Raw genomic sequence first — 14,121 nt, 5'->3', positions numbered from 1 at the left:
GACTCCACCTTAGCCAAGACAGTCTGTTCAGATGTAATGATAGCCGCCATTACCATGGCTAGGTCGGGGGGATCAGAGTCCGTTTCAGGTGAGCCGAGGCTTCAGCAGAGGCCTGCTCCTTTGTGGCCCGCGGCTGTTGTCTTGACATTTTACGAAATAAAGGCCAAACATTTCTGGAAAAAAAGCCAGCTTAGTAAATTGGTTTCAATTCCAAATGAAATGTTACAAAATGAACACGGTGGGGGAGGTGTTGGTCAAGTACTAATAGTAAATTGTTTGCCCTGGATCAGAGCACCGAGAAAACGCATGTTCACATGTTGCTGCTCACCAGCGCCCCCCCATAGGCCTATTTCTATGTCCTTAACATTGACAGGAGCACTCCAAACAAAAGACAATGACTGAATTGACAAAACTCGTAAATTGAATGAAATAAACCAATACTTGTTTCTCAGAAGTGTTGTGTAGGTTGTGCACTCTGCAAGCAATGAGAACGGGAAGACTGGAATAATAATATTGAATGCATGACAATAAATTACCATAACCAAAGTAAAACATTGTACATTAGAAATTATAGGAATTAACAGTAAATGTACTACTTGTGATATACAGTTGAAGTCAGAAGTTTACATACATCCTAGCCAAGTACATTTCAACTCAGTTTCACACTTCCTGACATTTAATCCCAGTAAAAATTCCCTGTTTTACATTACATTACATTTAAGTCATTTAGCAGACGCTCTTATCCAGAGCGACTTACAAAATGGTGCATTCACCTTATGATATCCAGTGGAACAACCACTTTACAATAGTGCATCTAAATCTTTTAAGGGGGGGGGTTAGAAGGATTACTTTATCCTATCCTAGGTATTCCTTAAAGAGGTGGGGTTTCAGGTGTCTCCGGAAGGTGGTGATTGACTCCGCTGTCCTGGCGTCGTGAGGGAGCTTGTTCCACCATTGGGGTGCCAGAGCAGCGAACAGTTTTGACTGGGCTGAGCGGGAACTGTGCTTCCTCAGAGGTAGGGGGGCCAGCAGGCCAGTGGTGGATGAACGCAGTGCCCTTGTTTGGGTGTAGGGCCTGATCAGAGCCTGAAGGTATGGAGGTGCCGTTCCCTTCACAGCTCCGTAGGCAATCACCATGGTCTTGTAGCGGATGCGAGCTTCAACTGGAAGCCAGTGGAGAGAGCGGGGTGACGTGAGAGAACTTGGGAAGGTTGAACACCAGACGGGCTGCGGCATTCTGGATGAGTTGTAGGGGTTTAATGGCACAGGCAGGGAGCCCAGCCAACAGCGAGTTGCAGTAATCCAGACGGGAGATGACAAGTGCCTGGATTAGGACCTGCGCCGCTTCCTGTGTGAGGCAGGGTCGTACTCTGCGAATGTTGTAGAGCATGAACCTACAGGATCGGGTCACCGCCTTGATGTTAGTGGAGAACGACAGTGTGTTGTCCAGGATCACGCCAAGGTTCTTAGCACTCTGGGAGGAGGACACAAGGGAGTTGTCAACCGTGATGGCGAGATCATGGAACGGGCAGTCCTTCCCCGGGAGGAAGAGCAGCTCCGTCTTGCCGAGGTTCAGCTTGAGCTGGTGATCCGTCATCCACACTGATATGTCTGACAGACATGCAGAGATGCGATTCGCCGCCTGGTTATCAGAAGGGGGAAAGGAGAAGATTAATTGTGTGTCGTCTGCATAGCAATGATAGGAGAGACCATGTGAGGATATGACAGAGCCAAGTGACTTGGTGTATAGCGAGAATAGGAGAGGGCCTAGAACAGAGCCCTGGGGGACACCAGTGGTGAGAGCGCATGGTGCGGAGACAGATTCTCGCCACGCCACCTGGTAGGAGCGACCTGTCAGGTAGGACGCAATCCAAGCGTGGGCCGCGCTGGAGATGCCCAACTCGGAGAGGGTGGAGAGGAGGATCTGATGGTTCACAGTATCAAAGGCAGCAGATAGGTCTAGAAGGATGAGAGCAGAGGAGAGAGAGTTAGCTTTAGCAGTGCGGAGAGCCTCCGTGACACAGAGAAGAGCAGTCTCAGTTGAATGCTCAGTCTTGAAACCTGACTGATTAGGATCAAGAAGGTCATTCTGAGAGAGATAGCAGGAGAGCTGGCCAAGGACGGCACGTTCAAGAGTTTTGGAGAGAAAAGAAAGAAGGGATACTGGTCTGTAGTTGTTGACATCGGAGGGATCTAGTGTAGGTTTTTTCAGAAGGGGTGCAACTCTCGCTCTCTTGAAGACGGAAGGGACGTAGCCAGCGGTCAAGGATGAGTTGATGAGCGAGGTGAGGAAGGGGAGAAGGTCTCCGGAAATGGTCTGGAGAAGAGAGGAGGGGATAGGGTCAAGTGGGCAGGTTGTTGGGCGGCCGGCCGTCACAAGACGCGAGATTTCATCTGGAGAGAGAGGGGAGAAAGAGGTCAAAGCACAGGGTAGGGCAGTGTGAGCAGGACCAGCGGTGTCGTTTGACTTAGCAAACGAGGATCGGATATCGTCAACCTTCTTTTCAAAATGGTTGACGAAGTCATCCGCAGAGAGGGAGGAGGGGGGGAGGGGGAGGAGGATTCAGGAGGGAGGAGAAGGTAGCAAAGAGCTTCCTAGGGTTAGAGGCAGATGCTTGGAATTTAGAGTGGTAGAAAGTGGCTTTAGCAGCAGAGACAGAAGAGGAGAATGTAGAGAGGAGTGAGTGAAAGGATGCCAGGTCCGCAGGGAGGCGAGTTTTCCTCCATTTCCGCTCGGCTGCCCGGAGCCTTGTTCTGTGAGCTCGTAGTGAGTCGTCGAGCCACGGAGCAGGAGGGGAGGACCGAGCCGGCCTGGAGGATAGGGGACAGAGAAAATCAAAGGATGCAGAAAGGGAGGAGAGGAGGGTTGAGGAGGCAGAATCAGGAGATAGGTTGGAGAAGGTTTGAGCAGAGTGAAGAGATGATAGGATGGAAGAGGAGAGAGTAGCGGGAGAGAGAGAGCGAAGGTTGGGATGGCGCAATACCATCCGAGTAGGGGCAGAGTGAGAAGTGTTGGATGAGAGCAAGAGGGAAAAGGATACAAGGTAGTGGTCGGAGATTTGGAGGGGAGTTGCAATGAGATTAGTGGAAGAACAGCATCTAGTAAAGATGAGGTCAAGCGTATTAGGGGGGGGAAGGTGAGAGGGTGAGGTCAAAAGAGGAGAGGAGTGGAAAGAAGGAGGCAGAGAGGAATGAGTCAAAGGTAGACGTGGGGAGGTTAAAGTCACCCAGAACTGTGAGAGGTGAGCCATCCTCAGGAAAGGAACTTATCAAGGCGTCAAGCTCATTGATGAACTCTCCAAGGGAACCTGGAGGGCGATAAATTATAAGGATGTTAAGCTTGAAAGGGCTGGTAACTGTGACAGCATGGAATTCAAATGAGGAGATGGACAGATGGGTCAGGGGAGAAAGAGAGAATGTCCACTTGGGAGAGATGAGGATTCCAGTGCCACCACCCCGCTGGCTCGATGCTCTAGGGGTATGCGAGAACACGTGGGCAGACGAAGAGAGAGCAGTAGGAGTAGCAGTGTTATCTGTGGTAATCCATGTTTCCGTCAGCGCCAGGAAGTCTAGGGACTGGAGGGTAGCATAGGCTGAGATGAACTCAGCCTTGTTGGCTGCAGACCGGCAGTTCCAGAGGCTGCCGGAGACCTGGAACTCCACGTGGGTCGTGCGCGCTGGGACCACCAGGTTAGAGTGGCAGCGGCCACGCGGTGTGAAGCGTTTGTATGGCCTGTGCAGAGAGGAGAGAACAGGGATAGACAGACACATAGTTGACAAGCTACAGAAGTGTTGTTTCTTGTATTATTGTCTCCTGTGTCTTTAGAGAACTGTTTCACTTTGATATCCTTTTTCTTCTGTCCTGATTTTCTCTTTATTTTCTTCTGTTAACTAGATATTCTTTGTGTTTTAGGTCAGTTAGGATCACCACTTTTATTTTAAGAATTTGAAATGTCAGAATAATAGTAGAGGATGATTTATTTCAGCTTTTATTTCTTTCATCACATTCCCAGTGGGTCAGAAGTTTACATACACTCAATTAGTATTTGGTAGCATTGCCTTTAAATTGTTTAACTTGGGTCAAATGTTTCGGATAGCCTTCCACAAGCTTCCCACAATAAGTTAGGTGAATTTTGGCCCATTCCTCCTGACAGAGCTGGTGTAACTGAGTCAGGTTTGTAGGCCTCCTTGCTCGCACACGCTTTTTCAGTTCTGCCCACAAAATTTATATAGGATTGAGGTCAGGGCTTTGTCATGGCCACTCCAATACCTTGACTTTGTTGTCCTTAACCTCTTGGGGCTAGGTGGGACGCTAGCGTGCCACCTGTGGTGCACTCCATCAACAGCAGGTGCATTTCAAGAGCGGCAAATTTGAATCCAAATAAATGTCAAAATTCAAATTTTTCAAAAATACAACTATGTTACACCATTTGAAAGATAAACATCTCCTTAATCTAACCACGTTTTACGATTTCAAAAAGGTTTTACGGCGAAAGCATAAATTTAGAGTATGTTAGGACAGTACATTTACAAGAGTTGTGTGTAATGTTTTGTCAAGTCAAAGACAGGGTCACCAAAACCATAAAACCAGCTAAAATGATACACTAACCTTTTACAATCTCCATCAGATGACACTCCTAGGACATTATGTTAGACAATGCATGCATTTTTAGTTCTATCAAGTTCATATTTATATACAAAAACAGCGTTTTACTATGGCATTGATGTTGAGGAAATCGTTTCCCTCCAATAACCGGCAGTCAAGTCAGCGTCACAAATTAAATAATTAAAATTAGAAAACATTGGTAAAATATTATATTGTCATTTAAAGAATTATAGATTTACATCTTTTGAACGCAATCAACTTGCCAGATTTAAAAATAACCTTACTGGGAAATCACACTTTGCAATAATCTGAGCACTGTGCCCAGAAAAATACGCGTTGCGATACAGACTAGACGTCATGTTGGGGAGATCTAAAATCGAAAATACTATGTAAATAATCCATTACCTTTGATTCTCTTCATCAGATGTCACTTCCAGGTATCACAGGTCCATAACGAATGTAGTTTTGTTCAAAAAAGCTCATCATTTATGTCCAAAAATCTCCGTCTCGTTAGCACATGATGTAAGCCAGCCGGACTTCTCGTCATGAACGAGGGGAAAAAATATATTTCCGTTCGTTCAAACATGTCAAACGTTGTATAGCATAAATCATTAGGGCCTTTTTAACCAGAACATGAATAATATTCAAGGTGGACGAATGCATAGCCTTTTATAACGTATTGGAACGAGGGTACCCAACATGAAGTAGCGCGCCAGGTGTCTAATGGGACATCACCGTTCCATGGCTCTTGTTCGGTCAGATCTCCCTCCAGAAGACTCAAAACACTTTGTAAAGGCTGGTGACATCTAGTGGAAGCAATAGGAAGTGCCAAAATATTCCTAAACCCCTGTGTTTTTCAATGGGATAGGTTTAAAATCAATACAACACATCAGGTATCCACTTCCTGTCAGAAAATGTCTCAGGGTTTTGCCTGCCAAATGAGTTCTGTTATACTCACAGACACCATTCAAACAGTTTTGGAAACTTTAGAGTGTTTTCTATCCATATATAATAAGTATATGCATATTCTAGTTACTGGGTAGGATTAGTAACCAGATTAAATCGGGTACATTTTTTTTATCCAGACGTGCAAATGCTGCCCCCTAGACCCAACAGGTTAAGCCATTATGCCACAACTTTGGAAGTATGCTTGGGGTCATTGTCCATTTGGAAGACCAATTTGCGACCAAGCTTTAACTTCCTGACTAATGTCTTGATGTTGCTTCAATATATCCACATAATTTTCCTGCCTCATGATGCCATCTATTTTGTGAAGTGCACCAGTCCGACCTGCAGCAAAGCACCCCCAAAACATGATGCTGCCACCCCCGTGCTTGACAGTTGGGATGGTGTTCTTCGGCTTGCAAGCATCCCCCTTTTTCTTCCAAACATAACAATGGTCATTATGGACAACCAGTTCTATTTTTGTTTCATCAGACTAGAGGATGTTTCTCCAAAAAGTACGATCTTTGTCCCATGTGCAGTTGCAAACCGTAGTCTGGCTTTTTTATGGCAGTTTTGGAGCAGGGCTTCTCCCTTGCTGAGCGGCCTTTCAGGTTATGTCGATATAGGACTCGTTTTACTGTGGATATAGATAATTTTGTACCTGTTTCCTCCAGCATCTTCACAAAGTCCTTTGCTGTTGTTCTGGGATTGATTTGCACTTTTCACACCAAAGTACGTTCATCTCCAGGAGACCGAACGCGTCTCCTTCCTGAGCGGTGTGACGGCTACGTGGTCCCATGGTGTTTATACTTGCATACTATTGTTTGTACAGATGAACGTGGTACCTTCAGGCGTTTGGAAATTGCTTCCATGCATGAACCAGACTTGTGGAGGTCTACAATTTGATTTATTTTGATTTTCCCATGATGTCAAGCAAAAAGGTACTGAGTTTGAAGGTAGGCCTTGAAATACATCCACAGGTACACCTCCAATTGACTAAAATATTGTCAATTAGCCTATCAGAAGCTTCTGAAGCATGACACCATTTTCCGGAATTTTACAAGCTGTTTAAAGGCACAGTCACCTTAGTGTATGTAAACTTCTGACCCACTGGAACTGTGATTAAGTGAAATAATAAGTCTGTAAACAATTGTTGGAAAAAATACTTGTCATGCACAAAGTAGATGTCCTAATCGACTTTTCAAAACTATAGTTTGTTAACAAGACGTGTGGAGTGGTTGAAAAATGTGTTAATGACTCCAACCTAAGTGTATGTAAACTTCTGACTTCAACTGTACTGTGCATTTGGAAAGTATTCAGACCCCTTGATGACTTTTTCCATATTTTGTTAGGTTAGCCTTATTCTAAAACGTATATTGTTCCCCCCCCCCCCCTTCAATCTACACACACTACCCCATAATGACAAAGCAAAAATAGGTTTTTTGAAACGTTTGCTAAAAATGATATCACATTTACATAAGTAAAAATTTACTCAGTACTTTGTTGAAGCACCGTTTGGCAGTGATTACAGCCTCGAGTCTTCTTGGGTATAATGCTATAAGCTTGGCACACCTGTATTTGGAGTTTCTCCCATTCTTCTCTGTAGATCCTCAAGCTCTGTCAGGTTGGATGGGGAGCATTGCTCCACAGCTACTTTTAACTCTCCAGAGATGTTTGATTGGGTTCAATTCCGGGCTCGGCTGGGCCACTCAAGGACATTCAGAGACTTGTCCAGAAGACTGTGTGCTTAGTGTCGTTGTCCTGTTGGACGGTGAACCTTCGCCCCAGTTTGAGGTCCTGAGCACTCTGGAGCAGGTTTTCATCAAGGATCTTTATTTTTGTTACTATTTATTAACTAGTCAGGTCGGTTAAGAACCAATTCTTATTTTACAATGACAGCCTAACACGGCCAAACCCTCCCCTAACCCGGACGACGCTGGGCCAGTTGTGCGCTACCCTATGGGACTCCCGATCATGTTGGTTGTGATACAGCCCAGGATCGAACCAGGGTCTGTAGTGACACCTCTAGCACTGAGATACAGTGCCTTAGACCGCTGCGCCACTCGGGAGCCCCCTTTACTTTGCTCCGTTGATCTTTGCCTCGATCCTGACTAGTCTCCCAGTCCCTGCCGCTGAAAAACATCCCCACAGCATGATGCTGCCACCACCATGCTTCACCGTAGGGATGGTGCCAGGTTTCCTCCAGACGTGACGTGACGCTTGGCATTCAGGCCAAAGAGTTTAATCTTGTACCAGAGAATCTTGTTTCTCATGGTCTTGAGAGTCTTTAGGTGCCTTTGCTCTGTCATTTGCCTTTTACTGAGGGCTGTCGTGCCTTTTACTGAGTGGCTTTCGTCTGGTCACTCTACCATAAAGGCCTGATTGGTGGAAACTGCAGAGATGGTTGTCCTTCTGGAAGGTTCTCCCATATCCACAGAGGAACTCTAGAGCTCTGTCAGTGACCATCGGATTCTTGGTCACCTCCCTGACCAAGGCCCTTCTCCCCCGATTGGTTATTTTTGGTCAGGCAGCCAGCTCTAGGAAGATTCTTGGTGGTTCCAAACTTCTTCTTCCATTTTAAGAATGATAGAGCCCGCTGTGTTGTTGGACTTTCAATGCTGCAGACATTTTTTTGGTACCCTTCCCCAGATCTGTGCCTCGACACAATCCTATCTCGAAGCTCTACGGACAATTCCTTCGACCTTGTGGCTTGGTCTTTGCTCTGACATGGCCTGTCAACTGTGGGACCATTATATAGACCGGTGTGTGTGCCTTTCCAAATCATGTCCAATCAATTTAATTTACCACAGGTGGACTCTAATCAAGTTGTAGAAACATCTCAAGGATGATCAATGGAAACGGGATGCACCTGAGCTCAATTTCCAGTCTCATAGCAAAGTGTCAGAATACTTAAGTAAATAAGGTATTTCTGTTTTTATTTGTAATAAATTTGCAACAATTTCTAAACTGTTTTCGCTCTGTTATTATGGGGTATTGTGTGTAAATTGAGGGGTTTTGTTTATTTTATTCATTTTAGAATAAGGCTGTAATGTAACAAAATGTGTAAAAAGTCAAGGGGTTTGAATACTTTCCGACAGCACTGTATGTAATGGGGAATTGATATACACTAACCATCAAACGCAAACGACTCACACAATGAAGCTATGAAACAATGAATGTGCACATTGGTGGGAGAGAGCACATTCTGGAGAGAGAAGTGCATTGTGCATGGTCAGTCTGCCTTTTATGGTGATATGGTCTCAGCAGAAGTCAGGGCATTCATACTTCTTGTGGAGCAGTGCAGAGTTGTTGTCAAGGAAGTGAGTTTGTGTTTATACAGGATGTACCGCTCCCACCTACCGTCCACCAATCATGTCAATACAGACCTATACAGAGCTCTCTGCATTGTTACAAAATTTGGGAGGCACATGGCGATGCGGTATGGAGCTCAATTTTCAGATCAAGCATAAATTGGCTTTTAGTTCTAGGCCTCCACAATGGATTAGTTCACTGAGGGGTGTGTGTGTGTGTGTGCGCGCATACATACAGTACCAGTTAAAAGTTAAGGGTTTTTCTTTATTTTTACTATATTTTCTACATTGTAGAATAATAGTGAAGACATCAAAACTATGAAATAACACATGGAATAATGTTGTAACCAAAAAAGTGTTAAACAAATCCAAATATATTTGAGATTCTTCAAATAGCCACCCTTTGCCTTGACAGCTTTGCACACTCTTGGCATTCTCTCAACCAGCTTCATGAGGTAGTCACCTGGAATGCATTTCAATTAAGAGGTGTGCCTTATTTAAAGTTAATTTGTGAAATTTCTTTCCTTCATGCATTTGAGCCAATCAGTTGTGTTGTGTAGGGTGGGTACACAGAAGATGGCCCTGTTTGGTAAAAGACCAAGTACATATTATGGCAAGAACGGTTCAAATAAGCAAAGAGAAACGAGTCCATTACTTTAAGACATGAAGGTCAGTCAATACGGAACATTTCAAGAACAAGAAGTTTCTTCAAGTGCAGTCCCAAAAACCAAGCGCTAGGATGAAACTGGCTCTTATGGGGACCGCCACAGGAAAGGAAGACCCAGGATAAGTTAATTTGATTTGATTGCAGCTCAAATAAATGCTTCAGAGTTCAAGTAACAGACACATCTCGGCATCAACTGTTTAGAGGAGACTGCGTGAATCAGACCTTCATGGTCGAATTGCTGCAAAGAAACCACTACTAAAGGACACCAATAAGAAGAAGAGACTTGCTTGGGTCAAGAAACACGAGCAATGGACATTTGACTGGTGGAAATCTGTCATATTCGTCTGAAATTTTAGATATTTGGTTCCAACCATTGTCTTTGAGACGCAGAGTAGGTGAACAGATCTCTGCATGTGTGGTTCACCCCGTGAAGCATGGAGGAAATGTTGGTGTGGGGGTGCTTTGATGGTGACACTGTCTACGATTTATTTAGAATTCATGGCACACTTAACCAGCATGGTTACCACAGCATTCTGCAGCAATACGCCATCCCATCTGGTTTGGGCTTAGTAGGACTATCATTTGTTTTTCAACAGGAAAATGACCCAACACACCTCCAGGCTGTGTAAGGGCTATTTGACCAAGAAGGAGATCAATGGAGTGCTGCATAAGATTACCTGGCCTCCACAATCACCCGACCTCAACCCAATTGAGATGGTTTGGGATGAGTTGTGTTTTAGTCGAGCAGTAACACAATCTCGGTCAACCAACAGCCTAACAACCAAACATTCGACCAGTCGACTGATTGGGGTCAGCCCTAAACTCTCACAATGATCCAGAGAATCATTATAACAGGAAACTAAAATTGTCTAGGAGCCTGATCAATGAGAAGGGATCATTATTCTCAAATTGTTGCCTGACCAAAGTCTGCTGTTGATAATCACTAGAAGGTTATGGTGAGAGAACTTCTCAGCATTACTAAAATGCCAGAGATTGTCATAGAACCCATCTCTTGGATTAATAATTAACCTTTGCTGTGCTTCAATGGATCAGATTATTCACAGAAAAATGCTTCGCCAACATGGTATATTACCAGCACTGTAACCTCCATTGTTTTACCTTGGAGGTTGTTAAATTGGAAACAGAATTAGGCCAGGTAGGATGTTGTCCTGTGCTTGTTAGGCTCAGGCCTAACCATAATTTATCTATTTTTGGGGGGGATGGTTAATCCTACTTTGAATGGGTGAATTATACTTACTGTGTCTGTAAACTAGAGTAGAACTAAGGCCTAATGTATTTCTGTGTCAACACTTAACCAATGGTGGTTTTATTTTACGCTTGACAGATGGATAAACACAAGACTTGCATGACAGTGAGGGTTGAGCTTGATGTCCCTGGTTTGGTACAGATGCTCTGTGTCTCGGTCTCTGGCGTCAGTTCCCATTGTGTTCCGGCATTATTCACTGTCCTCGGACCTTGTTAGGAAGACCTCGGTGCCAATGAGACAAAGGTAATGAATGATGGTAATTGATCCCTGTGTTGTGGTGAGTAAACTACACTCATGGGTCAAGGAGTTTATCATTACTTGTGGCTGTTCTGTGATTTAGTTTTTCTCATTGGATAATACCTACGCTACTAGGAGACTGGCTGAAAGACCATGCCTTTGTTTGGAAGGTAGTCTACTGTGCTTTGAATGTAAGGCTGTAGACGGTGCGGTTTTGATTCGATTGGAGCTGTGTATGGCTTTCAATGGCATCAGTAACAAAATCTGAATTCCTTCCTTCCATTGTCTGAAACTGGCCTGATCTTTTCACCTGTTAGCGTACTGTATAATTTAACCAAACAAGCTCGATTTATGTTTTTACTTCAACTTTCCCACCCACCAGATGGAAGTGGTTTGAGATGGAGATTCATGCATTCAGCAAATTTCATTCCATGGTCAGTCAAAGGCCAAAGGACACACTGCTGTGGTGTCAAGATTGTTTGTTGTGACAACATGAGCGCTGATAAACTTGCTTGCCGGTTTTAGATAATCAAAGGTCACGCACTGCACTTTTCAGGCTCTCACAATGTCTCCAATCTTTGAGTTTTGATCTTGGCTAGCTGCTTTTGTTGGTAAAGAAGCACTGGTTAGTTCAAATAGTATGGGGGAATTGACTGAGCAAATTCCTAAAACACAAACCCTGTGTCTGTTGGCATTTTACCCTATGAATCGCACTACCAGGAGCTGTCCTGTTGGCCCGCAAAACAAATGTATTTGTAAAGTGGATGGAAATCAGTTTACCTTGGCGATGTTGAGGCATTGTTTAATTTCCGTCTGTGCCACAGTAGCGCCTTCAGCGCCACGGTTTGTTGAAGGAATTTAGAGAAGTTTGAATTCAGCCATTTGGATTGCAGTAATGTCATGACTCATTTATGGCCTGAAACCCCGGGGTCATAACTGAGACAAGTGTGGACGTTCAGTTGCTCGCTCCCACATAAATGTCTGTGTGAAGTGGATGGGCAGTTATCCATACTGTCTGAAAAGTATGCAATGGTCCTCCGCGTTCAACTGGAAAGGTCACTGCAGAGATAGACGAATAAGCTGGCAAAGTTCCCCACTTTTTATCTCTCAGCATACTTCATTCACAATCCCAACGTTAGTACTGTACTTTTATCAGCGAGACGGCGCAGATAGCGTTGTAGACCTCGTGAAGTGACCAAATCATTTTTATGGCTGCTGAATTTTTCCTCTTCAATACCTTATTTTAAGAAGAACATTGTCAGTAATTTTCTTCTAGGTATTAGCCTATCTGTCCTGAAGTGTTAATTGGTTTAGAATGTCTACTTCTGTGTCATACACTTAAAGGGATGTTCCTTATATTCAAATTCTTTAAAGCTAGTGTTGTGGTGCCCCGGTACCACTGCTGAAAGGCCTGAACCAGTCCACAACCCTTTGGCCTGCCTCTCGGGTGTAGCCTAAAAGGTGTCACCATTCTGGTATGAGGGTAGTTGATCCTAAAATTAGAAAAGTTTTAAAGTAGGCCTATATTTCCATGTAGGCCTAGACAAAATTTTGTCCAAGTACCAGAGGTTACCCTAAATCATGGCTGAAAGTGTGAATTCACCATTAATTGATGAGACACAAAATATACCCTACCTAGCTATCATGTTTGTTAAAAGAACTCAATCAATAGTATCAACATGGAAGTTTCATTTTACACACAATTTCTGTCTGTATGACACTCCAGTGGAGAAGGAAGGAAATGTGCAGTTTCTTGTTGAAAAGCTGAGAGGAGTTTTTGAATTGCCATTGAATTGTGAGAGGCGTAAAATGGTCTAACGCTCCTACCTGTGATCTTTTCGAATGGCTATTAGATTGAATTGAGTCACCAGAAGCTGCCGTGAAATAGAATGTGCTCCTCTAATGGACAGCACAGTGAAAACGTCTCATCACAGTCTGAGTAGAAAATGACTTATTCACTAGTTTCTCTCTGTGGACTCCAGTCTGTTTCCTATTGAATTGATTTGGGCCAAGTGAGTAAATGTCACCTGTTAGGTGGCTGGAGGCGAATGCTTTGAATGTACATACTGGTAAGCTAGGTCTATTTCCATTGAACGTGAGAGGAGGGTTGAACAACTAAAGCCTACGTGTCATATTGCTGCTTTGTTTCTGGATCTTCTGATTGTAGGTGTCTGACTGGAGGCCTATTTCATCCTTACAATGTGCAATAAGCAACTGCTTTGTAAGCATAGGTGAGTACGTAGACATGTGAGATTCAATACAGGTGAGAGTAGTATGTATACTTATGCTCAATGCAAGATACTTTTTGTTAGCTTCATCTCATTTCTGTAACAGAGAACCCCTTTTGTAAACAATTCCACAGGGAATAGGAAATCTGAAGACCGATTGAAAGTGGGTGTGACTTTCCTGTGGCCAAGCACTTGACTAGGGGGGGGGCATACATTTTGACTTCTGTAGGGATCCTTTATCTAATTGAACTGAAGGTACCACCACTACTAACTCATTTTGGCATGAGAAAATGTTTGACATTGTTCAGGGTATCAATGGGTTAAATCAGCCTGTCCCCTATTCTTTTAGAATTCCATATCAGCCTTCATTCCTAATTGATTCATTCACACTCGATTGTCACGGAATATCCACTGTGTTATCATCCAGAATCTCTCGTGGACAGATTTGCAGGTAAATGTTAAATGGGATGTGACCACTTTCGCAAGAATTTTACTTCTGGGTAACAGAGTTTATCATCCAGATTAAACAGTGAGCTCAATAAAGCAGTATAGAGTTACTGCAGAGCAAACAGAATTTGCGCTACACTTAACCCTGGGAAAGCACATCCTGACTTTGGGGCATAGTTAATATTAAAAGATCCCTTTCTGTGTGGTTACTGATTATGCAAGGCGTAACCAGGCAACTCGCTAACAGAGCTTAACAGCTTCCCCTACACGCCTTCCCGATTCTTATGAAAGTAGAAATGCTGCCTGGGCTGTGAGCTGGCCAGCCGGGGATGCTTACACCAACTGAGCGTTTCCGAATGACTGTTCAGCAACGGATGGGTGGGACTCACTGAAGTTCCCCCCGCAGCCAGGGG

General features: G+C 44.1%; 1 protein-coding gene across 6 annotated transcripts in view; it reads left to right on the top strand.

Moving 5' to 3' along the window:
* LOC106578955 (phosphatidylcholine:ceramide cholinephosphotransferase 1) overlaps nt 1-14,121 on the top strand; it is a 59,787-nt gene that overhangs the window by 29,696 nt on the left and 15,970 nt on the right. The gene's annotated exons all lie outside the window — the stretch shown is intronic.

This window comes from Salmo salar, chromosome ssa19 (assembly GCF_905237065.1).
Source record: "Salmo salar chromosome ssa19, Ssal_v3.1, whole genome shotgun sequence".
Taxonomy (NCBI): Eukaryota; Metazoa; Chordata; class Actinopteri; order Salmoniformes; family Salmonidae; genus Salmo; species Salmo salar.
This window is presented reverse-complemented; position numbering and strand designations above follow the sequence as displayed.